Source organism: Apis cerana, linkage group LG9 (genome assembly GCF_029169275.1).
Source record: "Apis cerana isolate GH-2021 linkage group LG9, AcerK_1.0, whole genome shotgun sequence".
Taxonomy (NCBI): Eukaryota; Metazoa; Arthropoda; class Insecta; order Hymenoptera; family Apidae; genus Apis; species Apis cerana.
The window spans coordinates 9,590,271-9,617,315 of NC_083860.1; the positions used below are offsets into that span (position 1 = coordinate 9,590,271).

Genomic DNA, 27,045 nt, shown 5'->3' on the forward strand with positions numbered 1-27,045 from the left:
CGCGAAGCTGTGTTTAAGTCGAACGTCAATTCTGATCTCGAAGTCGGTTCTGATCTCGACTGGATTTATGTACTTGGAGAGGGGAGGTTTATGCATCGAAATTTCTTTTTTTTTTTTTTTAACTCGTCCGATTGACGTCACGGGAGGGGGCGCTGTTGCCGTAGTAAAAATATTTTTCTTCTAAACCGGGCGGGAAGCTCGGCCGGTTGAAATAATATTCCTCCTACTCTATTTCAACTGGCGCTACGACAAACGAGTTATCGAGTCAGTTTACTCGTCGGCAAGGAAAGTTATACAGAAGTTGAAGTTGCCAAAGTCGTTCCAACGACTTCTTCTCTGCCATCTAATTAGACGAATCGTTCGAAATGGTTCTATACAGGGAGAGAGAGAGAGGGGGGGAGGGGGGTCGTTTAATTAAATTTAATGTAGCTTCTCGGCGATGATGCAATATTTAATGTAAAAGTAACCGGATTGGCGTAAAATGAGAAAGTTTCTGTGGCCCCGTTTCCCCGTTAACGTTTCGAGGGACACAAATTTCATTTCGACTCGTTAACTCACAGTGGCCCAACGACCGATTTCGTGTCGCTGTAATGCCCGCGATATTTCACGCGGCCTAAATTCGATCGAAACGATTAAACATTTTGGCAGCTGCCACCGTTCGTTGCGCCGAACGCTCGTGAAGGAGTGTCTATTCGAGAAAAATTTAATGGCGCTCGTACACCCGCCCGACTGACAGACGCGTCGAATAGATGTGAAAAATAGAGAAACGGTAGTTTGACGTATCTTCGATCAAACGTCGAGGGAGGTGGATTTTTTTTCTTTTTTTCATCGATCTTAACGACGCCCCGTGTCGTTTCTCGATGAGCCCGAGTTACAAACAATCTCTCCTCGCTTTACAACGATCCACGGATATTTGTTTCTTCTTCTAGGGGCGAAAGATCATGCCGACTAATTACATCCGTAACGAGAATGTTTAGCTGCTCGTAAATTGAGATGGAGATTGCAATTGCTGCTTTGAGATACGGTTGATCGTTCGAAGGGAAAGTCTCTCGTCTCTCGTGCGCGTTCCTAGGTTAATTATCAAGCTTTACCTCTATGGAAGTGACTCCAAGAGAGTCCTGTATACGCGCGGATACACACGATTCAAATGTCCGTAATAAAATAACCCGAGAAAATTCTCTTCGTCGACGAAAATTCGTAGTGGCGCGAAAAAACGGTGAAAAGTCGGTAATAGCCGGCGCATAATGCACATTTACGTCGTGGGGATAAACGAAAAGTTACAGAGCGTTACCGACCGAGCGTGGAATTTGGAAGAGTAACAAAATTTCTGCGGATAAGCCGTTAAAAAGCTACTTTGGCTCGGGAAAGAATGGAGAAATATCTCGAAACACGCGAAATCACTGCTTCTCTCCGACACTGTTCGACGACAATCCATAGTAAGCGACACAGCAGCGCGTAAATCGTTCTCGCGACGAGATCGCGAGAAACTATTTCCAACCCGTCTGCTTCGATCCGTTCTCTCCAAAGTCGACGTCACGAGCGATTCGAGAGAAATCTTTATGGAATCAATGACACCGAGATTCCCTTCTTCCGTCCATCTAATATTTTTTTCCATCGTGGTGCTTCTAGCTTTTTTCTTCTTTTTTTTATTTCCGGAAAATAACTCGAAAGTTCTGGTCAACGAGGATTACAGCGGATAGCTTGGATACGAAGTGGCTCGTTCCTTTTCTCGATTGACCAAACGGAATCTTCGTGACCTAAATTTCGTTATAACTGGTATCCAAGATCACGGATAGCACTTGAAAAGTACTAGCGAGTACTTGTTCGAACGAAACGATAATAGTAGAAGCGCGGTGCAACAGAAGTACTTCTTGCAACGCAATGAACCGCGAGGGAAGCTCGATAAGCCGCATCCATCGAGATCGTTAAACAAAGACAAAAAGTGTGACTGGAAACCACTCGCGCCCAAGATTTTCGCTTTTGTTGGAATGCTATTGGTTTTCCTCGTTGTTAATCTCATTTGCGCGTTACCACTCTTTTGTTTCGAGAAAGCTACGAGAGAGAGAGAGAGAGAGAGAGAGAGAGAGAGCTCTTACCTTTCGAAATATCTCTTGTCTATTCGTTACCCTTTATCGAACACCAGGCCTTGGTTATTACCACTTATATCGAAGGGAATTCGATATTTGTTCTCGGCCCGGCAGAGACGAAATTTATGGGTGGCGAGATTTATCAGCCTTTGAAAAGGAATATCTCCCTTAAACGATTTCATTGTTTTGCATTCTTTCTCTTCCACTTTTGAAATACTCTCTCCAGTTTCTCGAATGAATTTTTCTTCCAACATTTTCTTTCAAAGTATCTCGTTTGAATGATGCTATATTTTGCAAACGAGAATTCAAATATTGTAATAATTTTGCAATCTACGATAATCCGGTATTATTATACTTAATAAAACCACTATAAAGGATATGAAGGGTATGAACTAATAATTTTGAATTTTTTTTCTGGAAAAAAAGAAGAATATTTTAAAAACTTTAATAATAATAATAATGTTACGTAGTTCAATTTTTCAATCTCTCGTATCTTAAGGCTATTCATAATGGATAATTCTTCCCTCTTCTTTATCAAAGGTCGAAGGACTTATCGTCTCGAGAGGATCTTTACGACACCATCGAGAATTTTGCGTATGTAGGCGTCTTCAACGTTCAAACAACCGCGAATATACAAAAGTAGTAGATTAAAGATTCGTGGGCTTAATCGTGCGCTTGTATGCAAATTTTCTTCGCGTTTACGACGCTTCCACGTTAAAATTGATTTTCGTTTATTACACTTAATTGCTTCGGCAATCTTAACCACCGGAGGATCGGTTTCATCTTGATACAATTTTCCTTGGAACAAACGAGCGTCGTATCGGAGCCTGGATCGAAAACTTCGCACGATGAAAGAATCCAACGATGATTCTCGCGATGGCCTCGAACAACGGCAATGCGTTTCTGGAATCCCTTAATTGCTCGCAAGCAACGCATTAGCCGATTTATCCGGCTAAACGAAGCATTAGTAAATGCTATCCACCATGTTTAATGAGTATAAATGGGCGGCAACGCGTGCACGCGAAACATATTATGTCAATTGAGCCCGGGACCGTGCAAGGCATGAAGTAATTATAGAATAACAATTATTAATTAGTCGTACACGGGGGATCATCTAGCTTTAACGCGCTCCATGCCCATGAACGATGTTACACGATTCACGCAAGCTGCATGCGCCTTGTTCGCAACCCTTTCGAGGAATTTTCTACAATGACGAAGGAAAAAACGAAAGATGGGAAAAGATCGCATCGATTGAATTTTACGAAACGCGTATATCCGATTAAAGGAAGAAGGGGATGGAAGGAAAGACGAGAGAAAGAATAAACGGGGAGCAGGAAGTCGAGTGTTAATTCAAACGTAAACGATTTCAAGGCGGGGAAAATTTGGTGACAGTTTCGTTTAACGATTATTACTACCACTCGGCCGCATATGTCGAGATGTATCCGCGTTACGCGCAACACTCTATTACACTCGTTGCAACGTGTAATTTACCGGGTTCAGAAACATGCATACACCGCCTGCTGAGAATCTCTACAACCGTTTCGAGAATCGTCTCCTGTCTCCCTGCGGTCTCTCTTACGCGCCTCGAAGGAGTCGTCCCGTGTGTTTTTCCTACGGGATTGAATCGAAATTTAATTCGTATCTATAAGAGACTAAAAAAGAAAAAGAGAGAGATTAAATATTTTCTTGGACTGTATATATATATATAGTATATATCGATTCCAAATTCAATTCGAACAGCGTCCGAATACCAATTGTCCCAATGAGGCGGCATGCCGTGTTCCTGTCTCCTTTGGGAATTTAATCATGCCGACATTCAATTACGACACGCGCGCTCATATTATGACGGCGCTCACTTATTAAACCTGATACGATAATAGTTAGCGTATCCACGACGCGTATCCGAAGTTTATCGAGCAAGTTAAATCGTTACGAGTCGTTACGCGTAACACGTGATAGCCTCATTACGAGGCCTCGAAACGAAACGGATCGTACGTTGCACGAACGTATTGATATTCGACGCGAGAGGTCGCGCAACGATATCCTAGACAGAAACGTTCCAATTCGGTTCGAACCGTTGTTGTTGTCGCTGTTCGTAAAAGCGTCGTAGCAGAAATTAATCGTCTATCAGGGATCCATAAAGCATGGCGAATATTGGATCGAACGGATCGGACGCGGCTCCTGGACCCCCGCCGATATTTATTGTCCTTCTATTTGTTAGGGTTCACCATGAATCAGTTCGGTGCGACGTTGTTGATCGTCGAGACGCTGTTTATTCAGACTGTCAACAGGCCAGGTACTGGAGAAAGGGGGATCTAATATCCGACAGAGACGGAGTACAGTGTGTGTGTGTTGCCGTACGCGCGCCGGTGAATCGGCTTACTTCCGCGTATATATTCCGCCTATTCAGGAATTCATTACGCTCGATTCTACGCTCACGGAGATTTACCGGATACGGAACCGCCTCGAAGGGCGAAGGGAATATCAGGCATTTCGATTCGGGGTTCCAGCTCGTCGAGAACGACCTGAATTTCACGTTCGACTCGTAGCCAGCACCACCGTCCGGTTTGTCGGCTGGCTACGCCATTACTCTCTCTCTTTATCTATCTATCTTTCTCTCTTTCTCGTTTCTGCACGGATAACGAGAGGCAAAATGAAAGCTTCCTTTCATCGCGGCATCGAGCCTCGATCGACGGAAAAATTGGCGAGTTTTCTCCTCCTCCTCCTCCTTCTTATTTATCTTCACTTCGTCAATTTGAAATAAAATCTGCGCGACATTGTGACGAAATTTGATTCGCGCACGAACTCGATATGCGTATGTGTATTTACGCTTCGAATGGAGCGCAATCATCGACTTCGTCTTCGAATAAATGAATGGAGATCGGGTGTATACCCGGCGAAAAACAGGATCCGCGGATAAACGGGAGTGGAATCAGTAACGTGCAAAAAGTAACGGAGACAAATGGATGCCATTTCTCCTCGAGCAGGCTCTTGAAACGGACTAAGGGTCAACGTTCTTTCCAGGGGCTGTGTCTCTCCGGGTTCTCGACGAGGGAATGCTAAATCATTGGATCCGGCTCTGATTCGGTAAACGACGCGATGTTCGTAAGTAGATTACGGAATCTATGAGTAACGGCGTAGCTAGACGCGCTGACACAGGGGAAAAGATTCGTCGTGGAACGAGGCGTCAAAGTGTAACCCGACTTTCCTTTCGATATAGATTTATATATAATACGGAATGCGTGGAATGTAGGTTTTATAGAGCAGAATTAGATCATAATTAGATCGTTGTAATAATTAGATCATGGAATATAGATTTCGATTGGATTTCAATCATAAGAGATATCGATAATTCGAATCCTTTGTCAAAATTAAACGTAACGAGTAGCATTAAAACGTTGAATAGAATTTTACGCAGCCTGAAAACCACGTTTTTCCACGTTTCCTGAAAAGTCGCTCTCGTTATTTCGCTTCACAACCATACAACGAGTATTTTAACTTTAATCTTTGAGCTCTTTCTCTATCTACGATTATTAAAATCAAAACATTACACGAACGGAGATGATACGTTCAGCGATCAATTCTTCCCCGATATTTTCTCACCCGAGTTTTCCCGGGATTAAACCGAGAAAGATTACTTCCGTTTATAAATATACTTGATCGATATTAACTTCTCTTAAATAGCGGATAATATATTGGGATATTAACATGTAGCTCGAAGGGGCAATACATTTGATTCCGTTTAACGCGATTAAGTAAGTAAGAGAAATTCGCGCGGATCGTAATGCCTCGAGGCCGGCAATATCGTGGGTAAATGGAAGATAAATGAACTGACAATGGTAAACTCGTACGATAAATCCGCGGAAAAATGTCGCTTAACGAGGATTTACCGTGGACTCGGGTTAAAATTCTTAAAATTCTGCCGCCATCGACTACCACAACCGTTGCAAATATCGTTCGATTATTAAAACTTCTCCTACTTGGAGCGAAACGAAACGTTCTCGTTCGACTTCTCTCGTTAGATTTTAAACGCGTGTCATTCTTATTCTCTCTTTCTGTCTCTCTTCAGCCTGAGTCGCGGGAGAAGATTTTATCCTTTTTTCGCTCGTGCGTAGAAAAATCCTTTAACAACGTTTGTCTATCGATTGAAATTCACTGGATTCGTTCGAGCGCGTCTCATCGTCCTATCGATTATTATTTTCCATCCAAGATGGATACCCCTCCAAATTTCTGGGGTGGAACAAAATGGTGGGTGGAAACAATCTCGTCGATCGAGTATCGAAAGAGTTGGCCAACAAATACGTAAATCCTGCTCGAGTAACACCTCGTAAATCTGGCGTTAATTTCTCTAGCGTGAAAATTGGCCGACCGCCAACTCTTGCAAAAAGTTCCATCGAATAAAGTCATTTCCCAGAAGAGACTGTCGAACACGAAGACGACCCGCGATTTCCAGTCGACTCTACCCTCCTTCCATTTTCCACCAATACTCCCCAATTCTCGCTAGATCGCGATGCATAAAGGTGAGAATTTCTTCCTTTTGTATCTCGTTGGACGCACGTTAAATTGCTCGAACGTTGCATCCTGTTCGTGTCTACCTTCGGTTACGTAACGGCAGATGGAGGGGAGAAACTTTTTTTTCGCGAAGGAAACGCATCAAGGACGACTCTATTCTCGTAATCCAAGTCGGGGAAGTGATAGACTTGGTCCTGGAATAACATATAGGCGATGCGTACGTGTGAGAGAACAGGAAAGATCGAGATTGTAATCTTGAAAATGCTGGTTTTGGCGTTTATCCTAGCTCCATTGAATCTCGGTAGCCGAGAAGACGTATACGGCTTGTAGTAATTCCGTTGGCGTCCCCTGGAACGAAGAGACAGCTGATCATTCCTCACTGGTCTTGAAGGAGATTGGCGTCGACGTTGGGAGGACAGATCTAAGCTGAACGGGCAAAGAGGGAACAAACTAGGTCCGTGAAAGAAAAATGTGCCAGGTGGAGACGGATAAAACAAGTTTACTTTAATCGTTAAACTTGGAGTAGAAAGATAAATCTTTCCCCTCGGCGTTGGTTTACGTCCTTGTTACATCGTTCGATGGTCGACCACGAATAGAAGGTTGCACTTTACGAGAGATCTATTCTCCGGGACGCGATTTAGCACTTGGGTGGATTTTAAGCAACTATTGTGCCCGACCCCTGATAAATCGACGAGTCGTCAAAATTTATGCCGATGTAATTTGTATTTGTGAAAGAACAATTCCCTTCGAGAAAGGGAATAATAATTTCTTTCTCCCCGAATGTAAATCTCCAAGTGATGACGACTCGATGAATAAACATCGATAATAATAAACGACGAGACTGAAACACTCTCTTCGAGATGCAAAAAAAAAAAAAAAGAAAAAAAAAGAAAAGAAAAGGATAATTAGTTTTTCGCGAGGGTGGGATTTGAATCGAATCGAGAAACACGAGGAGGCGAGTAAGTGAAAGACGAAGTAATTTATTCCATAATAATAGTCGGTCGCTGAAGGGGAACTTTTGCAATTAATTATCGTTACTTTTTAGGAACAATGCTAACGCAAATCTTGTTGGAAGGGATGAAAAAAGAAACGACGGCCGATAAATTAGCAGGGATGCCGTTCGTTTCAGATAACGCGGTTGGCTTTTCGAAGCGTACGGCTACTAATGAAAAGCCGGACAAGTAAGAAAATCCTGGATGACTGCCGGCAACAAAGGAGGCTAAAGTAGGTCTCTCCGAGACGTTCCCCAATTCGTTCTTTCACTGGGGATTCATGCCCTCGCCCAACTTCCGCGTATATATATACACCAGGTTGGTCGTGGAGAAGGATTCGGGGACAAAGTTCCGCGAAACTTTCGCGGAAGATGGTCGAATGCTGTGTGACAGCCGGGAGGGGGAGAGGAGGAACACCGAAGTTATTATCTGCTGGTAGCAGAAGGCGTTTTCGATCCGTCCCTTCGGTTTCTCTTCCCCCCTCCTTTATTTATTCCACGAAACGTAAAACGCGGCTAGACACGCGACTTTGGATTTAATTGACTCGAATCGCGCGAAATTCGTATCTGCAGGTAAATAAATTTATAATAGGGGAGGGTAGGTTTGAACGGGGGCCTGTTTCAGATTTCCCATGCGACGTTTCACGTGCCACGCTCCTAAATACGGTTACGATAATTATTATTGCAACGGGCGGCGATATATATTTCGGGTTTACGTGTTGAGCTTCGCGGACGACCAAAGTGGAAAATTAATTAACCGCACGCGCGGATAATGAGGTCGGCGTTATTTCAGATGTTTCGTCGAGTGCGACGAGGGAAAAGCGGGGAAAAATTCTGACGAAGCCCGTTCACTCGCTCGCCTGTCACGAGTGTTCCGCTCGTGTATTTTCGCCAAGATGCCGCCACTTGGTGTCTCTCGAGCTGTTGCTGGATTCTTTCGTTCCGAGTCGTGCACGGAGAAATGACGAAACGTAATTCTCGTCGAAGAGAGAAGGTGTTTGATAACGCACCGAATAAAATAAAAAATTGAGCGAAACGATCGCCCTTGTCTCGAGATAATTATCGCGTGTCGAGACGAATCGGCATAGCGTGATAATTTACGAAAGAAGAACAGGGTGTACCCCGGGACGAAAACGTTATTAGCGTCATAGCGTGGACTAACGACGTTCGTCAAATTGGAGGAAGCAACGGGTACGGTAGGTTAAAGGAGAACGTCTTTCAAAGCGGGAAATTGTTGCCGGGTTAAAAGCCAACGTCGCGAAAACCGGAACAATGGAATACGGGTTGTAGCAGCATTGTTTCTCGCCGTTCCACGGTCATTATCGTTCACCTCTGACAGGCAAGATCTACCGTGAAAAATATCCAACTAAGTGGGGTAGAAATTTCCAGGGAATATCTCGTTAATTGCTTATTAATCTCGCGAATTCCTCGGAAATCTGGACAAGCGGAACTCGATCATTGCGAATTTCATCTTTTTCGATCCCACCTTCAACCCCGTTTACGCTCGATTCCTGCTCGATGCTGGATTCCATCATCGTCGATATTTTAGAACCCACGAAACTGGTTTATCGTTTAATGGAGCCTTGCCGCCTTCTTAAAAATCGATCATCTTCGGTAAATGTACCGAAACGAAGAAACTGGATATCCTCGGAAAATTGACGAGCCGAGATTTTCTACTTAGACTCGAGCTAAGATAGATTTGACTTTCGAAAAGTTTTTTCCTTTTCTTTCGCCGCGTTATAACGAGGGAAGAAACAGTTTTAATTATGTCGATGACCATTATTATCAGATTTTAAACTTTGACAAATAAATAATTTCGTTCGATCCAATAACTCGGTTATTTAACTTATCATCTGGCGATTCGGTTATTTTAGAATCAAAATAATTATAAATTTCTCAAAGCAGATGTTATTCCTTTTGCGTTTAACGCGTAAAAAGCTTGCATCGATTTAACAACGGTGAAAGCAAAAAGAAAATCCTTGTTGATTTTCCTTTTACGAATAATTTAGCATGGATGATAATAATACTGTGGATACGATAAATTACAATGTTTGAATATCGCACGAAAGACGTTTCCCACTTCCCACTGTCTGCTCCTCGATATAACAAGCGCGACTGTATGGATATTCAAAGCGATCGTCCACGAGTGAATCTTGATGATACGAGAGTTAATTAAATTTTCCGGCGGCGATGTTTAAACGCATCTCGAGTGTAAAGTCAACTCGAAGAATCCTGTTTGATCAAAGATAAAGCTGGTACGATGCAGACTATATATATATTTATATATACATATATATATATATATATACACTATGGATGGAACATTGTTTTATCTCGCGGAAAGATGGAGGAACGAAGGTGGAAATCGATAGGAAGGATGAAAAATACATCGAGCAGTTTTATAGCGATATGATTCTTCTCACCCGGCACGTTTCTCAAATATTTTAATCTCGATAAAGGTACTTGTCGAGAATCGTATAGAGAAAGAGAGAGAGAGAATATCTATCAATTATAACTTTCGTGATATAAAATATGATATAGAGGCACCCTTTTACGATGCATGACAATGACAAATCAATTTCAATATTTTGTTAATAAAATAAACATATTTAATTTGCCGATACGATATTAATTCATCCGAATTCACAGCCGATGAAAGTATTTTAAATATCGTATATTGATACAGGCGGAAACCTTCGTCCAAGTCATTAATCATATACAAATAAAGGACACCAAATATTGTTCTAATTAATATTCTGTCAACCGTATTGAGTATTCATATATTCATAACGCCGTTATACACCGCATTTCCAATTACATCGCTAGATTTTCTCCTGCTTTATTTCGATTTGCATCTCATTCACTGCAAGTCCTTTGTCGGGCTTAAAATAAAAAGGTTTTGCACGCGAGACATGCATACACACATACGTATACAGAAAATAACGGCGATTCGAAATAAGAAACGTTCGAACGATATTCAAAATATATCCAACGTTATTTCGTTTCGTTTCATTTGACACAATTTTTATCTATTTTTTGAAATACGATTCGAGCCTCTGTTCGCTGCACCGTTCTAAATTCTAGATGTAAACGTAGCCACGCGGTTTATTTCCATTGCTTAAACAAATTCTATGCTTTTAAACGAACGGTATTTTGTCGTCTGAGCAGGAGAGTCGTTGTCGCCTCGTCGTTCTTATTAAACCAAACTCGAAACATCGCGCACGTGTGTACTACACGTCCAACGCGATTCCTCTTCCACGACAGGAAATTCATTGCACTCGATATTCCCGATATCTCTCCTTCTCTCTATCGACTGTTATCGAGCTTCCTCGACAACGTATAAATTTATTCTCGCTTCTTTTGTCACTTATAAAAGGTGCCCCACATAATACGAAATAACCTGTATATTTATGTTTTCGCCATTTCAATTTCACACGTGCAAGTACAAAGGAAATGTCGTTGTATTATCGTTGCGACATCCAATTTTTTTTCTTTCCAATTGTCCATCCATCCGTGCTTTCGAGCTTATTACACGTCTTACGTAATCTTGTAAGAAAGATGGCAACTCTTTCCTTTCGCCATTTTTATTATTCGTACTTTAAAAATTAATATAAAATAGGGATAATTGAAAACGTTGAAACGTAGAAGGGAGAGGTTACATTTCGGAAGCTATAAATGTGAAAAAGGCTTTCGGAATAGCGTTAGAAAGACGTTAAGATAATCTCATCACCGTGAATTTCACCTCGCGTGGAGCGTAGAATTCATTTGGTAGGCACGCGAGAAAACAAGCAGCAAACCAAGATGGTATGGATGGATGAAGTGAGATAGATTAGATGAGGGGAGTACGTATTCGGATGGGATAACATTATCATGGATCGGCAAGTCGCCGTGCTGTGGGCGAATGGAAAGAGTCTACGTTTTTAAGCTTTTCCAAGACGATCGCGATCCCCTTTCGTTGCGGCCTAAGCTTATCCATTTTGCCGATAAACGGCATACTTTCATCAATTTTCCTGGATCTGTATTTCTTTCGTTCTTGCGTTTCGTGCTTCGGGATCCTCGTAATTCGCGCAATTAGCGTTCCTTTGATAAAATTGAATTTTATCTTTCTTCGAAGAATCGCCTCTAAAATAAATCTCTAAATTTCTAAATACTCCTTATACATTCGCGTAAATATATTCGCAGTTCTCTCGAATATTAATTCGCCTAAAAATTTATCCGAAAATATATCCGTAATTACGACCTCTCGTAATTTGACGTAACAACAACTACCGTAATAATTACATCGTCGCATAGTTTTAAAACTCGATGGCCTTCCTTTCATCGATTATTCAAACTTGAAACAAATATATCCAGTTTCATAAACGCGCGGCGATAAAACAGAAAAGAAAAACAACGGACGACTGCTATTTTTTTCCTTTTTTTTTCTGTTCCATTTCCCGCGCATCAATCACCGAACGTCGTCAATATTCCAACTTGTTCCACTTTTCGAAAAATCCATTTAGAGATCATTACGTCTTAATAGCGGGCCGCCACTTAACGAGATTGCAACCAAGGAATCTGGTTCGCCGGCACGGTAACAATGTTGTTTATCTTTCCACGGAGGAAAATAAACGTCTTCTCCCTGAAACTTTTTCCACTGAAAGTCGGAGAATCATACACATACAAGCGCGAGAACCTTTTATTTCAGTTAACTTCAGAGACTCCGCTCCTCCTGTCATCTAAGAAACGAGCCACTCGTCTCCTCTTTGCTCTCTCTCTCTCTCTCTCTCTCCTCTCCGCTCTGGCCTGTCGTAACAATATCAAAATGGAATAACGAGAAGAAGGGAGGATGCGAGGTGACGTATCCTCGGCTTGCCTTCGAATATATACCGAAATGTGTCCTGGCATCGATATTCGAAGAGTTGGCAGCTGTCGTCGCGACGAAATGGAGGCGAGATGGAGGGACAGGGAGTGGATGGAGCGAAAAAGAAGCAAGTGTCAATCGATATCGCTTCACCCACGCGCTCCACGCCTAAACCGCATCGATAGGGTCACCTAGGAATCGTTGTTGCACCGCGCTGTTCACCGTCCTCGCGCTTTGCTGACACAGCACTCGACGGCTCCTATTGGCGGCCTCGTGCCTCGCTATCTATTTGCCTCTCCCCTTTGTCCCCCCTCCCCGAGTTCCGATTAATGCGCCGCCCGTCTGTTAACAAAGATTGTGTGTACAGTTGTCGCTCCTCGAAAAAGGGAGACGAGAAAAAAACATTCCATTTCTCCGTGAAATGAAAAACTTTTCTTCCCGCCCTATCTTTCGCCAAATCGGATCATCCTCGTTCGATCTTCTCGAAAAATCTTATTTCCCTCCCGCGAAACTGGTCGAAACGAAACGTGCGTGCGCGCATATAAAAAAAAAAAGATAAATTCGCGTAAATTGGACGACTGTTTTGCCCGTTGTAAAAAATTCTCTTTCGTCGCGATGACGACGAACGAGGTCGCGGAGAAATTCTCGACAGAGAGAATTTCGTAACGATGACTCCTCTTTGTGTTTCATAAATGGAAGACAGGAGGGGAGGAGAGGGAAGAGATCCATTCAATCGTTCAATTACCATCGAATATCCGCCGATGACCGTGAAACCGTTACCGATCTTTAGTCGTAGCTGCGAGACTAAGGGTGAAGATTATCTGAGCAGCTGAGACAGATCGTTCAAACGGATAAAGCTCCGTTAGAGAATTAGGCTGGGAGATAAAGTTGACGTTTGATACTCGAATATTCATTCCTACGTCGAGGCAAATAATACGCATCGATGGGGTAGATGAACGGAAATGAAACGTGAAGTCCGGTTGCAATTAGGATTAGGAGAACGTTGGTTCAACCGAGCTTGAAAGTTGCTTTGGCAACTTTGAAAACTGTCCTCCTCGCGTGGCGAACTACTTGCAACGAGAATGTTTTGCGACGCCATTGATCGATTCCAATTTCCAATTTGACCGCAAGAATAAGGAGTTTCGTCAAAATGGTTATTGTCGAAATGGTCTGTTTGAAGATCAGGTATCACGTGCTGTAAATCTAACATATCTTTTAACGTGGACAAGTTGGAAGACTCGTTCGTTTCTCCGTTTCTAGAAAATAATAAAATTCCAATTTTTTTCGATCTTCTTTCTACGATCCGATTTAATAATGCGCGAGAAACATTTCCTCGCGAAAGCAAAAGCCATTTTTCCCGAAGATCTTTCCTCGATTTTCAAACCTTTTCAAAAATTTCCGAATCATTGCTGGATAGATGTTTATCGCCGATGGAAATTCGATACTAAAAATACATTTCGATCAAGTACTTCTTCCACAGATCCATCAATTGTCGGGGTTTATCCATAAGGAGGTAAGATCAGGAAGCCAGAGGCTGTTGATAAAAGCGGTTGTTCCCTGAAATTCAAATATCTCGTATCGTGGTATTTGGTGCTCGTTCCACATAGCCGAAGGCTCATCTACCGATCACGTTCTATCCGACTGACTTTTCCTTCGGTTCCACGTGCACATAAACGCGCATCCCCGACAGTGCCAGTTCCCCTTCTGTTTACCACTGCAAGTTGAATGCGTGTGTATGTGTATCGTGCCTTCCACCGTGAACCTCGATTGTTAACATTTTCTCCGTTAATTTTTTCCCCTTTCTTTCTTGTCTTTCCTTTTTCGCGTTTCAGTGAGAAAAGCTTGAGAGAGGAAAAATGCGCGCGTTTCGATGAAATTAACGAGGACGCGAGAAAGGATCGGCCATTCTCTCTGGTAATATCGGTCTGCCCTGTCGAAGTCGGTTTCCTATTTCACTTGACGCGGTCCGAACTATTCGCCTGTTACGCTAAGGCCAAGACAAAGAGGTAACGTATTGGATTGGATAACAGCAGTTTCGAAACGACACGGGACGTCTACCCTCGTGGATACGGGTAATTCTAGACGCAACGGACAAAGATTACACGTAGGGCGATGTAGATGCTCGAACAGGAGAGTGCATAAATCTTCCCGATACTCGAGTTATTTATCGTGATCCCTTAAGTAATGTTCATTAAAAGCCTCGAGAGCTTTGTTTGCGAAATCAACATCGCCGGGCGCATCGCAACGCGCGCACTCTTCGGGGTTAAAGAATTACCCGGAAATAAAATCGATCGTTTCGAGGTACACACGGTGTACAGAAGGTAAATTCGTGTATCGAACGTAGTCGAAATGGGTAATTCGGAATTTGAACGAATAATCGATAGAAGATAAAATAATTTTAAAACGAGAATAGAATAGAATTTCTCTCTGTTTATCGTCGAATCCATTTTCGAAGAAACGAATATGTACTGATCAATGCACAATTATTAATTCCGTCATTCGAATTGAATCTTTTCGAAAACGAATAGGAAAATTCTATTCCTCCGCGTTTCTTTTTATACGAATAATCCTTGCTACGTATGTTTATCTATCAACGTGATTTTTGATTGACAATTATCGGCCATGCGTAAATGTAATGTTGAAGAAGTGTCGACACAGGGAAATCGTATCGAGTACAAAGCGTACATTGGTTAATGCACACAGAGCCTCGGGTAAGGGCCAAGAGGAAGGAGAATTGGATAAGCGTATAAGCATGGTCGTTAAGGTAATTAATAGCCAGGTTTGGCCAAGTTATTGCCCGGCTTTATATCCACCGACCGTTTGAAGGAGACCAGACTATATATATATCGTATATACGCGTAGATGTATTTATTAAACGAGTCATACAGTTTGTTCGAACAAATATTGCGCCGTTTTCGCGATACCCTGTCCACTCTGTCTCTGTTGATGCCAATTTTTTTTACGAGCCATGGGTCGTTACAAGATCCATCGGGGACGATTCGATTACGAAACCGTGAAGAACACGCAAATGAAAATAGTCGGAATGTATCTATCGATAGACAGATAGTTTTATTGATTAATGCGTTTGAGCAATCACCTTGCATCGGCCCCCGTGCTACTCGTTATTCCATTTTGCTTGGTTCGAAAACACTGACGAGTTTTCCATCGATGATTATCACTAAAAATGAAAAAAAAAAAGAAAAAAAGAAAGAATCGGGATATTTTATAAAATTTATCGCGCGAATTACGCAATGCATAGAATTTCGGGATATTGTTTTCATTTGGATCGGCTTTACAATACGATAAATGATACTTGAACTATATTTATGTTTAAATACGTCGAAGCCAATAAAATGTAACGGAAGCTAATGATTCGCGCTCGTTCGGTCAAAAAATATAAAATTTGTAAAGGGAATTGTAATATTTTTCTCCTTTTTTTTTTTTTTTAACATTCTACAATACAATACAAATTTTTTAACGCAAGAGATTTTATCGTTTGTCAATAAGAATTTTAAATTAATTTCGCGAGTGAATAATTCGCTCCACCGTATATTTTGCATCTGACATTTACGATATTTATTTTGCATTTGGCCAAATATCGCTACGAGAATTTTCAAACGGAAGTTACTTCGATTGTGAACCGTGAAATCAAAGAATTTGTCTTGGACATTTTGTCCCAGCGCGGTAAACGATATTAAAAAATATGCATTCGCGGACTGCGATATTTAATCAACGTTTAACAATTGTCAGAACGAGGTTTTTTTCAATAGAAATTTTTACATCATGTTCGAACACTTTTTATAAAAATATTGCATCCAACGGTTTATTTATTTCACAATCGATACAGCTTCGTGGCTAACGTGTATAAAAGACTATTATTTTCGTGGAAATAATCCTATTATGTTGAATTTCAAAGGAAATTATCGGAGAGAAGAAAATATCAAACTTAACATTATTACGAAAACAAGAAAATCGTAAAGAGACAGAAGCTTGAAAAATTCTGAAATTTTCAGAAACGATACGGAAAAATTACGACGCGAGACATGAAAATTAATCTTGAAATTTACATTATGAATTTATATGATCATATAAATTCGCGATACGTTTAAAAGATATATCAAGAGACATCGGGACGAGCTCGCTACACATTTTCGATCCACGGGATCATTATCGTCCTTTGCTTCTTCTCTTCTCATCGCAGAGCGTTAAATTTCAATGACAGTTGGCCGTAGTTGAAAGGAAGTCGCGCGGTGTCTGATCGCGAAAACGGGGCTGCGATTCAAAGACGGTTGATAGCGTTTGCATGGACAATGAAAAGGGAGACGGAAAGAAAACGCCAGCCGTCAGAAGCACGCGGATAAACAAGTGGTACAAAGAGCCGGTTTGGAGTAGGGTGAGAGATAAACTTCATTCGTAAATAGCTTCAACTTAATTTCGTTGCGCCCTCTTGAATGAGAAACTAGCAACTAGATGGGGGCTGGATATCGTTCGTTCGTTCGTTCTTTCTTTCTTTCTTTCTTTCTTGCTCTTGTTCGAAAAATGCAATGTACACTGTACCATCGTGCGCCGGCGGAAGTACCATGACCCATAAACTTTCCTTCTGCTACATGGTGTTCGTAATTTAACGAGGAATAGTTAAATACAACCTGTTGGAGAAACGAGACGAGACGAATGAAGAAAATCTTAATTATAGAAACATAGCAGAGGTCGTCGTCTATTTAATAACACGAACACAGGAATGATACGTTGACATTCGTGATTATTATTCTTAATAAAGTATCATTGAAATGATAATAATAATTAGTTGTTCACATGTCGTTGTTATTTATCGATATACTTGATATACTTACGTCGATATCAAGATGTATTTAATATAAATTAAATTAAACTAAATCCATTTATTATTATTCCATTATATTAAAATCATTATATCATAATTATATTTCTCGCGTTATCGACATTGTACGAAAATATTCAAAGATTTTTGTTTTCTTTCTCTCTCTTCTCTCTATTTTATATTATCGAAGGACTATTGGAACGACTATCTCGCAGGAATTTAATAAACGATGCATCCATTTACTCTATCTTTCTACCTATATCGATATCTACACGATGATTGAACGACTCGTGAATTCCATCCATTATTTTCGTTAAATCGTTATTTCGTAGAAAGCGTATAAAACAATAGTTTAATCTACGCGCGTATTGATCAATATCAACTAACGCATTCACGTGTATCGATTGGATGAACGAGAAAATCAGTTCAGAAAATTTTCATAGATATCTTATTTGTAATATCGAAAAAAGGAAAAAATCAATCCTTGATTTCTGGATATCGGTTTTTTCCACCTTGCTCCCGATTCATCCGATGCGATGAAATTGAAAATTTTTCATGTAGATTGCCCCCCGTCGCGAGGCACGCGATCCCATTCACGTTCTTTCACCCTTGCACCCTCTTGTATCTAACGCCACTTTCCGATATTACATCCCCAGCTTCTACTTTTGTCAAGAACGCAGTTTTGTTAAGATGTCGTAAAAAAAAAAAAAAAAAATGAATCCAGAAATTCCTCGCCTCGTGAAATCTCCCCCGAATCTCGCCCCCGCATCTTTCACCCCCACCCTTCGATCCTTTCGAGTACGAATAGGAATTTACAAATTGCTCGAGATCGTACCAAAAACTTCAACTTCCTATTCACCTGACGTTATTTGTGAATTAAATTATTTCATCGTGACACTTGCTCGCAATTAATATTTCATTCGTTCGTTATATCAGTTATATTGTCCACGATTTAACGTCCAACGTTTCCTTACGATAAGCATATTTTATTGTGTCCGTTAGACACTGTAGTTATATTTGGCGGTGTGAAGTTATACAGAGAGGATATGGAAACTCCTCTTTCCATATTTTCTGGAAATACGCTAGGCACGAGTACGCGGTCGTAATATTAGATAAAAGCTCGCAAAATTGCATTTTCGGTCGCCCTTGTTCTGGACTACCTGCCACGCTAAATCGGATTTTCGGATTTGCTAGATGCAAGCACTCAAAGAGTTCAGTCTAGTCGGTACTCAGACCGGGAAAAGGCCGACCGTGTCTGAATTTTTAATTCGTCTATTCCGAATTATTCTGCGTGCGTTCTACGAGCGTGCAAAAAGCGTCGCGCTAATAATTGAGCAAGACGACGACTAAAACGCGATAAACACACTTTTTAGAAAATGTCATCGACGAAAATGTCGATCGAGATTCGAAAAAAGGCAACGCGATTCGATGAAACAAGTGTGCAAATTCTATTTAAAATTTTTAACACGGATGGATGGAAAAATTTTTGCCTCCAAGAGTGTTTTCGAAAAATTTTCTTTTCCTTAAAACGTTGCAATCCTCTCCCTTCCCGGCATGAATACATAAATGTAATTTAATGAGCTCATATAGGGCTCCTTTTTCCACGTTTTAAAACTTACCTGATTTTTACTATTTCGTCAAAGGTAAGAAAAAAGGTATCCTCGCTTTATAAAATAATTCAACATCCCGTGCCGGAAAAATACTCGGAAAAATCTTGGAAACTAATTTCTCATCGTTGAAAAATTCCGGGAAAACGTTTTTTTTTTTCACGAACGCATGAAATTTTGATACATTCCCACGTTGTGTTGGCATTTCCTATTAATATTTCGCGACTGCATAATTTGCAATCTGCCATCACCGATGGAAATTCTTTGCGTCGAAAGGTGGCTCGCTCTTTCTCATCGACTTTTTTATTTCCTGCGAAGTTGTCAGCTAGGATTGTTGATATTCCGCCGGGTTGGGGAAATTTAAAATTTTTTTCCACGGAATATAAATTAGGTGGGAATATTTTATAATCACGAACCTTGCCTGTGAAAGAATATTCGTATCGGAGGTGCACAGCTACACGTGTATTTTCCGAGGAAATTAATCACTTAATTAATCAATTTTTCTCTCCCTTCCCCCTCCTTCATTTTGTTTCAAAATAAAATATTTCGTTGTTCAAAATTCAAAAAAAACAAGAGAAAATATTTTCCATTTTGAATAAATGATAACATCTCGTTTCGCGAGAAAAATGTCAATTTTACGAGGAAAATTCTTACAATTTAATATCGCGTTATTAAATTCGTATATTTTTTTATACAAATAAATTCGCATATCGCGAAATATTTACTACGAGTCAATATTGGTAAATAATTCGCATCGTGTCGTGTTACGTAACGATAACTTCATCCTCTCGAGAGAAGACCTGCTAGGATACCGACTTACCGTACAACGTAAACAAATTGGAAAACAAATTTCCTTGAAACAGGGAGGAGGGCTCGTTCGAAATTTTTAAAACCGCGTTGAAATTACGTATACGTTTCTTTTTTCTATACGTATTCGAGATAACACGCGCGAGAAACGCATCATTTCACGGGACTGGAAGCAATTATCTCATCGGGATGAAATGGTTTGGTTCAAAGGCAGAGACTTCCTGGAAATAATTGGTTAAGAAGCAAAAGGGAGATGTGGCGGATAGTTGGCGTTCAGTTGGTGGATGTTTGAAGGTGCAAAAGTATATGGGTGCGCGACCACTGGATGATCAGGAAAACGAGATGAAGGCGGTCGATTCATAATGCAGTCGGTTCCTATGAAAATGGTATGCGCGTATTTCCGAGCTTTACAGAGTACGAAAGTGCTTCTGTGTCCATTCCATTGCGAGGTTGAAAAGCAGATAGGAAGCTGCACTCTCGAGTTCATTTCCGTTCCACCTCGTACTGGCCTCGTACTGTCGCATCAAAAAACATCATAAAGTCGGTATACCCGTCCCGGCTGGCTCCTCCATCGGCTCGAGGCCGACCATTCCGACCGACCTCGTCTCTGTGTCCCTTTCGGCGAACCTTCGCTCCTGTCCCTTTGCTCCCCTCCCCTCTGCAATCCCGCGATTGCGATGCTTCCGCTGTGGTATGCGTCCGCTAGGCCCATCGATCGAGAAACCAAACGAACTTGCTGGAACGAACATCGTCGCCATCTTTTAATTTCCCACCTTAATTATTATATCTTTTTAGTCAACGGTTCGTATTCGATTAATCCAACGAACGATCCTGCGTAGACGTGAAATTATCTTGGAAGAGAAATAGCGTTGAATGGAACCTTAAAGTGGTTATTTTTAGTATCCGGAGTCTATTCTTCGGGATTCTTCCTTCTTTCAAAGAAGGTGGATGTAGCTTAGATAGCTTGTAATTTCAGAAAATGTAACAGAAAGAAGGAAAGTCGATTCTTTGAGAAGTCTGGACCGGAATAATCCCCCTTCTAAATGAGAAAAACAACAAAGTCTTACTCGCTCTCTCTTTCTTTCTCTTTCTCTTTCTCTTTCTCTCTCTTCGTTTGATCCTCAAACCACTTGGAATCGTTAGTTAAACTTTGTTTTTGTCTGGAACTCACTTTGAACGTCGGGTCACGTTTCAAAAACGTCGTACGTACCGTGTTTCGCGATTGTGGTTCGTCTTTCGAGCGGTAAAGGGGTTACTTTACGAGCGTAAGAGCGTGAAATATATTCGCGAGATGGCGAGCGGCTCGTATTTTTTTTTTTTTCTTCTTTTTTTTTTTGACTGCACGAGAGCTCATCAGATTGACCTTCGTTCTCGCGTAAAAGGCAAAGGTGAGCAAAGTAGGATTCCACTTGTGAAATCCTATGTTCCCTCGCGTGAAAGTTAGGCCAAAACCACTGTGCTCGGTTTTCTTTTTCGGTGTTGCATTCGAAATGACGTCACGTCCCGTAGAACACGACCTCGTCTCGAGAATTTTCGCGAAATTACACGCAACCCCCTGTTCTTGCTTGAATCGATTCGCCAGCAAATTTCTTAGCCGAGTTTCCCTTTCGTTAAATTTATTTCAAATCTCTCGAGTATATCATGTATGGAAGCACTCTCAAAGGATTCCCGAGATACACAAAATGCGAATTCAATTTTATCGCGCATATCTCCGCTCAACCAGTCACCGAATTATCGTCAAACGAAATCACTTTCTGACGCGTATTCGCCACTTAGGAGGCGAATCCCGTCGACATCGAAACGTTTCGATATTTTCAATTTTATTTAATTACATTTAAAGATTACTTTACTTTTGGAATAATCGAATAATTCTTTTATACGATTATTCACCTAACAATTTTCCAGAACGCCAATTAAGATTGATTTCCATCCGGGTGGGATATTTATGAATGATATTATTCAGTGATTATTTTGCGGATGATTAATGAATATCGGGGAATAATATTTTGGATAACGAGTTCTCTGCTCTCTTTTAAGGGTAATACAGTTGCACGTACAGTTCGCCAGTGCCACTTCTCTTTACGTTAGCCCGAACGAAAAGCCCCTTTCGCATAATTCCAATCATCGCCCTTTGCTGTCTATATCTACGCAGCCATTCAAAAGCAGCCGAGAACATGCACAAATTTCAAATTCAATAGAGCGACCTCGATTCCATTAAAATCACTGATCGCGGGACATTGACATTTTTGTGACCTGTCCCCGTTTTTTCTCTCCCCCGCATTTTTTTGCTCCTGTATCAAGATATTAATGATAAACGGGAGGGGTGTGCCATTGTGGTGTTGACTTTTCACCTATGGCTAATATCACCTCGCGTTAAATTATGAAAAAAAGAAAGAAAGAAAAAAAACTGCTCTTTTGTATTTTAAATAAAACAGGAGGGAACGTTTAATGATAATACTTTGTATGCGGACCGTTGAGTTAAAAAATTAATGAATATAAAGGTAAAATTTATTTTACCCGGAAAACGTACGATATACGAAATGTCAAATAAAAACTCCAAGTTGAAGTTAATATTAGATAACAAACGATGCGAAATTTTATTTGACAGATACGTTTTTTTTTATTTAAAAATATGCCTTTAATAATATATTGCCAATAATTTGATTACACGTTACAAAAACGTGTATTTTTCGTGCGTAGAAAAATATTTCAATATTATTCCGATATCTATCGGTATAGAATTTCGAGCCGTGAATACAATCGAACGAATAATGTTGCGTTTTCTTTGCGTTTTGCGTTTTCAAAATTCAGTAATAACTTCGTAAGTTACTGTATAATCTCGATATCTGGCCGCATAAAATGTAAATGCAATGCAAATTCCGTTGCGATATGGTAATTTCGAGAAACATTTAAAAATAGCGGAAATACTTATTAAAAGCTTCATACTATTTCAATCGATACGATTCCTCCCTCTTTCTCTCTTTCTCCCTTTCTCTTTACCTTCCTCGGTATAATTTTTCAGTTGAGGGGAATTTGTTTGAGGAGAAACAAGCGTATCGCGACAATGAGAGAGAGATATCGGCGAAAAATATCAATGGATCTTCCATGGACGAATCGAGAAAATGAGAGGAATACGTTTGTGAAAAATCTTCCAGATCATTTGATATAAAGTTTTAATGAGGCAGATTGTAAATACGGAAACGAAAGCGTTTTATGTACATTTTTTTTTAATTACATTTCAACGCATTTCGAGTTCGAGTAAAGGCGATACTTAAACGCGATAATAGGGGAAAGTCTTTGAAGTTAATAAATATCAAGTGGGATATAAAGTAGAGTTTTTTTTCTTTCGACTTAAGGATTGACTTATATACCAACTTTTCCATTTATTGTGAATCGAATCGTGTTCGAATACTGGCGCGCTAACATACAACGCTTTTCTGGTTTTCTTATTTCGAAGGTTGGTCGAACAATCGAATTTACTCGGACATTGAGCGACTTTCAACGTTCAAAGCGGCCGAAAAAGGAACATTTCACGAGTTTTCTCAACTATCCTTTTTTCGATTCGCCGATATTTTAGACACGTAGCATTGAATTACGTGGATCAGCGATTTTTCATAAAAATCGCATTATCCTTTCCTATCGTCGTCTTATCGCACGGTGATTCACGATTTCGAAACAGAGCACGGTTTCTTGAAGTCGCTTAAAAATTCAATCGCATTATCGTAAATATTTAGCTTGGAAATTGTCGGAGACTTTGAATGAGGTATCATTTCACGTCTTGCTTATTTAAACTTCATTTCGTAACTGTTTTTGTTGAAATATATAAAATGAAGATAATTTATCAAATTTATCTCTTTTCTCTTTTCTTATTTCTTTCTTATACATATATTCTTCTTGAGTAAATTTTATCAAGAAAACGAATCGATTGATTTCGACCAAGAAATAGACTTATTTGCATAAATATTCATACGATGCATTGTTTAGATTTGTTAGATTGTTAGAAGAATAGCGGGATTCATACGTTCCATGATATACATTTCGTATTGTGCGCTAGCCAAAACTAGAATTCTTTGAGATGGAGGATGGTAATTTCATTATGATAGTTTATTCATTCCTCGAGCTTTATTTTGTAATATTTCGTATCTTGTCCCGTGTCCTACGCTTTTTCCATATTCCCTTTACGCGAGGCGTAATTTCATTATTAACGATGGTCTTTTTAGATTCCTCTTTCAAAAGATTCCTCCATTATGCTCGTCCCAAGCTACCTATTCTCCTGAAATTCGCGTGGCTTCCGCCTATCGAGTTATTTTCTTTTTTTTTCTGAAAGAACATGTTTTTTTTCCGTCGACGACGAGTTTCGTTTCTTAAATAATTTTCTACTACCTTCCTCGAAAAGAGAGATAACAATGCGATAATATGGAAGTTAGAATTTTATTGAGAGAAAGTGAAGAGCGAGGGATATATTTGATTGGAATATATAGACAGAAAAGTGTTTGAATTCGAAGGAATCTTGAGATTATTATCTTTATTAAATGGAGAAGAAGGAGAAGAAGAAGTCGGAATTTTTTCAAAAATAATGAGATTGTATAAATCAAACAAAGAGAAAGAAAGAAAAAAAGATTTCGATTCGGTTAGCTTGAAATTCGAAGTTAAAAAAGTCGAGTCGAGAAAAGTGAAAAGTAAACGAGAAAGTTTTAAAAAATTTACCTTGTTTAATTTTACTTATTATTATTATTATTCCATCCCCGAGTTTATTCTTCCATCACCACTCTGGAAACAATCTCCAAATCGAAAAAGCGAGGAAACGGGCACCGATAATCGGCCGACAGTCGATGAAACTGGCGCGAGCGGAACGTTAGAACTTGGGAATGGACGCGATAAATTCGGAATTGGCGATTCGAAACGCGACTAAATTCCATTACGGATCGAAGATCGGCCGCGTGTCGCCACACACGCACACACAGAAGCACAGCTAGTTGCGTATAAGCAATTCAGGATGGTGGATGTTAGACATCTCCCGAGGTCTCCATTAGCATACATCCGTGACACCGATGTCTCACCCCCTGACTTCCCACACCTTCCCACGACCCTCACAGGCTTAAATTAACCCTCTCTCCAGCCTGGCGGAGTTACGTTCGTCCTTCCTCCTCCACCGAAACCACCTCTGTCTGCACGCCTGCTCGAATTACTCGCATTCGGGATCCCGCGATCACGCATCCAACCCCTGTTGTCGAGGTCAAAATCGCTGAAAACTGATCCGCACGTGGATTTTCGTGTATAAACCGAGCGGTCGTTGTTCGCGTTCGCCCGTGTTGCGCTTCATCCTCCGTTGAATCGCGATTAATCGCGCAATTTCGGATACGATTGGTGGTGAAACGTTTCGTTCATCGATCCGTCCGATTTGCGTGCGAGTTATAATTAACCGAACGGCTACGAAATCCCCGAGTCGAAACGAATGCGTTTCGAGCAACGAATTTCCGATGATTAAGGAAGATCGATACGCGATATCACTTCCATTACGTGACGCGCGAGTTAAACGCTATAGCTCTCCATCGATCGAGGCTGGATTGTAAAGAAGCTTCGAGTCGAACAGATTCGACGATCGTCAGAAATGTAAATCGAGTTTATTATCGCGTTGCGAGTGCGCAACGTGGTTTAATAACGCGGATAATGAACAGCCCCTTTCGCAGAACACGAAAATCAAGATAGTTTAGTCACCTTGTATGGAAGATTCTTCGTTTCGTGTGCACCAATTATATCGTATTTCCATCGGTGAAAATTTTGGCGCACCGAATTCTATTGTTTTAACATCGTTAATTCGCAAAAATTATCGTTCAAATCGAATTCGAATCGGACTATTAGCATTGTTGGTCATACACGATCGTAGACCGTATTTTTATATTAGATAGATATCATAAACTCGGAGTAATGCAATAAAATTGTTCCAGAACAAGCCGTATCCGCCCACCTTGTCCAGAGACGATCGACCGATCCTCGTAATCGTTTCCTCGAAAGAAGCTACTACGATTTTATAGGCTGATCGATACAATAGGCTGGCATGGTCCGTGTGAAAAGCGATCGTGGCAGAAGAGATTAAAAAGACGGTAGGCGGGCAATAATCGTATCGACGATGCTCGATGGGGAGGCTCGTAGTGGAGCGCGAAGAGGAAGGAGAAAAGAAGCGTAAGAGGTTGAGACGTAAAGGTAAACGAAAAAAAGGGAAGAGGGGCGAAAGAGAGAGGTGGCGTACGACCATTGGAAAGTGGAAGAGAAACGATCTGGAACGAGGGAGTGGGAGAACCGGGACGAGAGACCCGACATCGTCACCCTTTTCACCCTTTACCTATACGCCACCACCCGGTAATGGAATTGCAAATCCGACGACATTACATGCCTCTTGGCAACTTGTGATTTCGCGCCCAGTTCCACGCCAGCACACGCCCTGTTACGTCTCTCCAACCGCCTCTCATCCCTCTAACCACGCTCTCTCTCTCTCTCTTTCTCGCCACTTTAACCGCTCCACTCTACCCTCTATTCTCTCGGTCTGTTCCATACACGCGGAGCACAAATCACAAGGACTCGAATTAATTCTATTAACTTTGGCGTGGACGTGAGCGGTAAAGCGAAAGGAGGAAGAAAGGTCGAGATGTTGATCCCTCCGCCTCTTTCGATCCGGGCGTTGTTGCGGGGCGAGCCACTCGGTGATCTTCAGTCTCGGGGACTTTGGGTGTCCGAGCACGACGAGAATCCGAGGAATTAGGCAGGGGTTAGGCGAACGGCTGCTAAACCGCCACCTGGACGTCAACGAAGTTTCGACGTTGCGCGTTTGCCAGCCTCTGTCGGTCGAGCGTCGAGGGCTGGGATCGTTTCCTGTTGCTCGTTCCCTAATTCGAACGGTTGTTCCGGAACTTGCTATTGATCTTGACACGCTGTTCGCGCCACACACGCTGTTTCCACTGTTTTGACTACAAAGCGATTTCGAGGATTCCTTCGTTTCGCCAAGTAATTCGATTACGTCAAACCGGTTCCAACTTCGTGTGAACGATGGTTGGAAATTTGAGAAGGGGAGGAAGAACGGGAAGAAAGGAAGGGAAATGGCAGGAATAAAAGCGAAAGAAAAGTTTAGAGACTTGACACGAGTTTTAAGATAAATTGAAATATTCTTCCCCCGAATGCGAGCTCCTCCGGGTGCAAAGCGAGCCCGAGTGTTGCGTGTACCGCCGCTTCCTGCTGTTGTCTTCGTTATCCTAGTCGCGAGTTGCGACGCTCGCTGACACGAAATTAATTTTCCAAGAGTATCTCGCGAGACAACGCCTAGAAACTGGATATGGGTGCAGAAACGTTGACTCGCGTTTCGTGAA

General features: G+C 41.1%; 1 protein-coding gene across 9 annotated transcripts in view; it reads right to left on the reverse strand.

Annotated features, from left to right (window-relative positions):
- The window catches only part of LOC108001752 (carcinoembryonic antigen-related cell adhesion molecule 2-like), a 124,524-nt gene that overhangs the window by 20,034 nt on the left and 77,445 nt on the right, over positions 1-27,045 (reverse strand). The gene's annotated exons all lie outside the window — the stretch shown is intronic.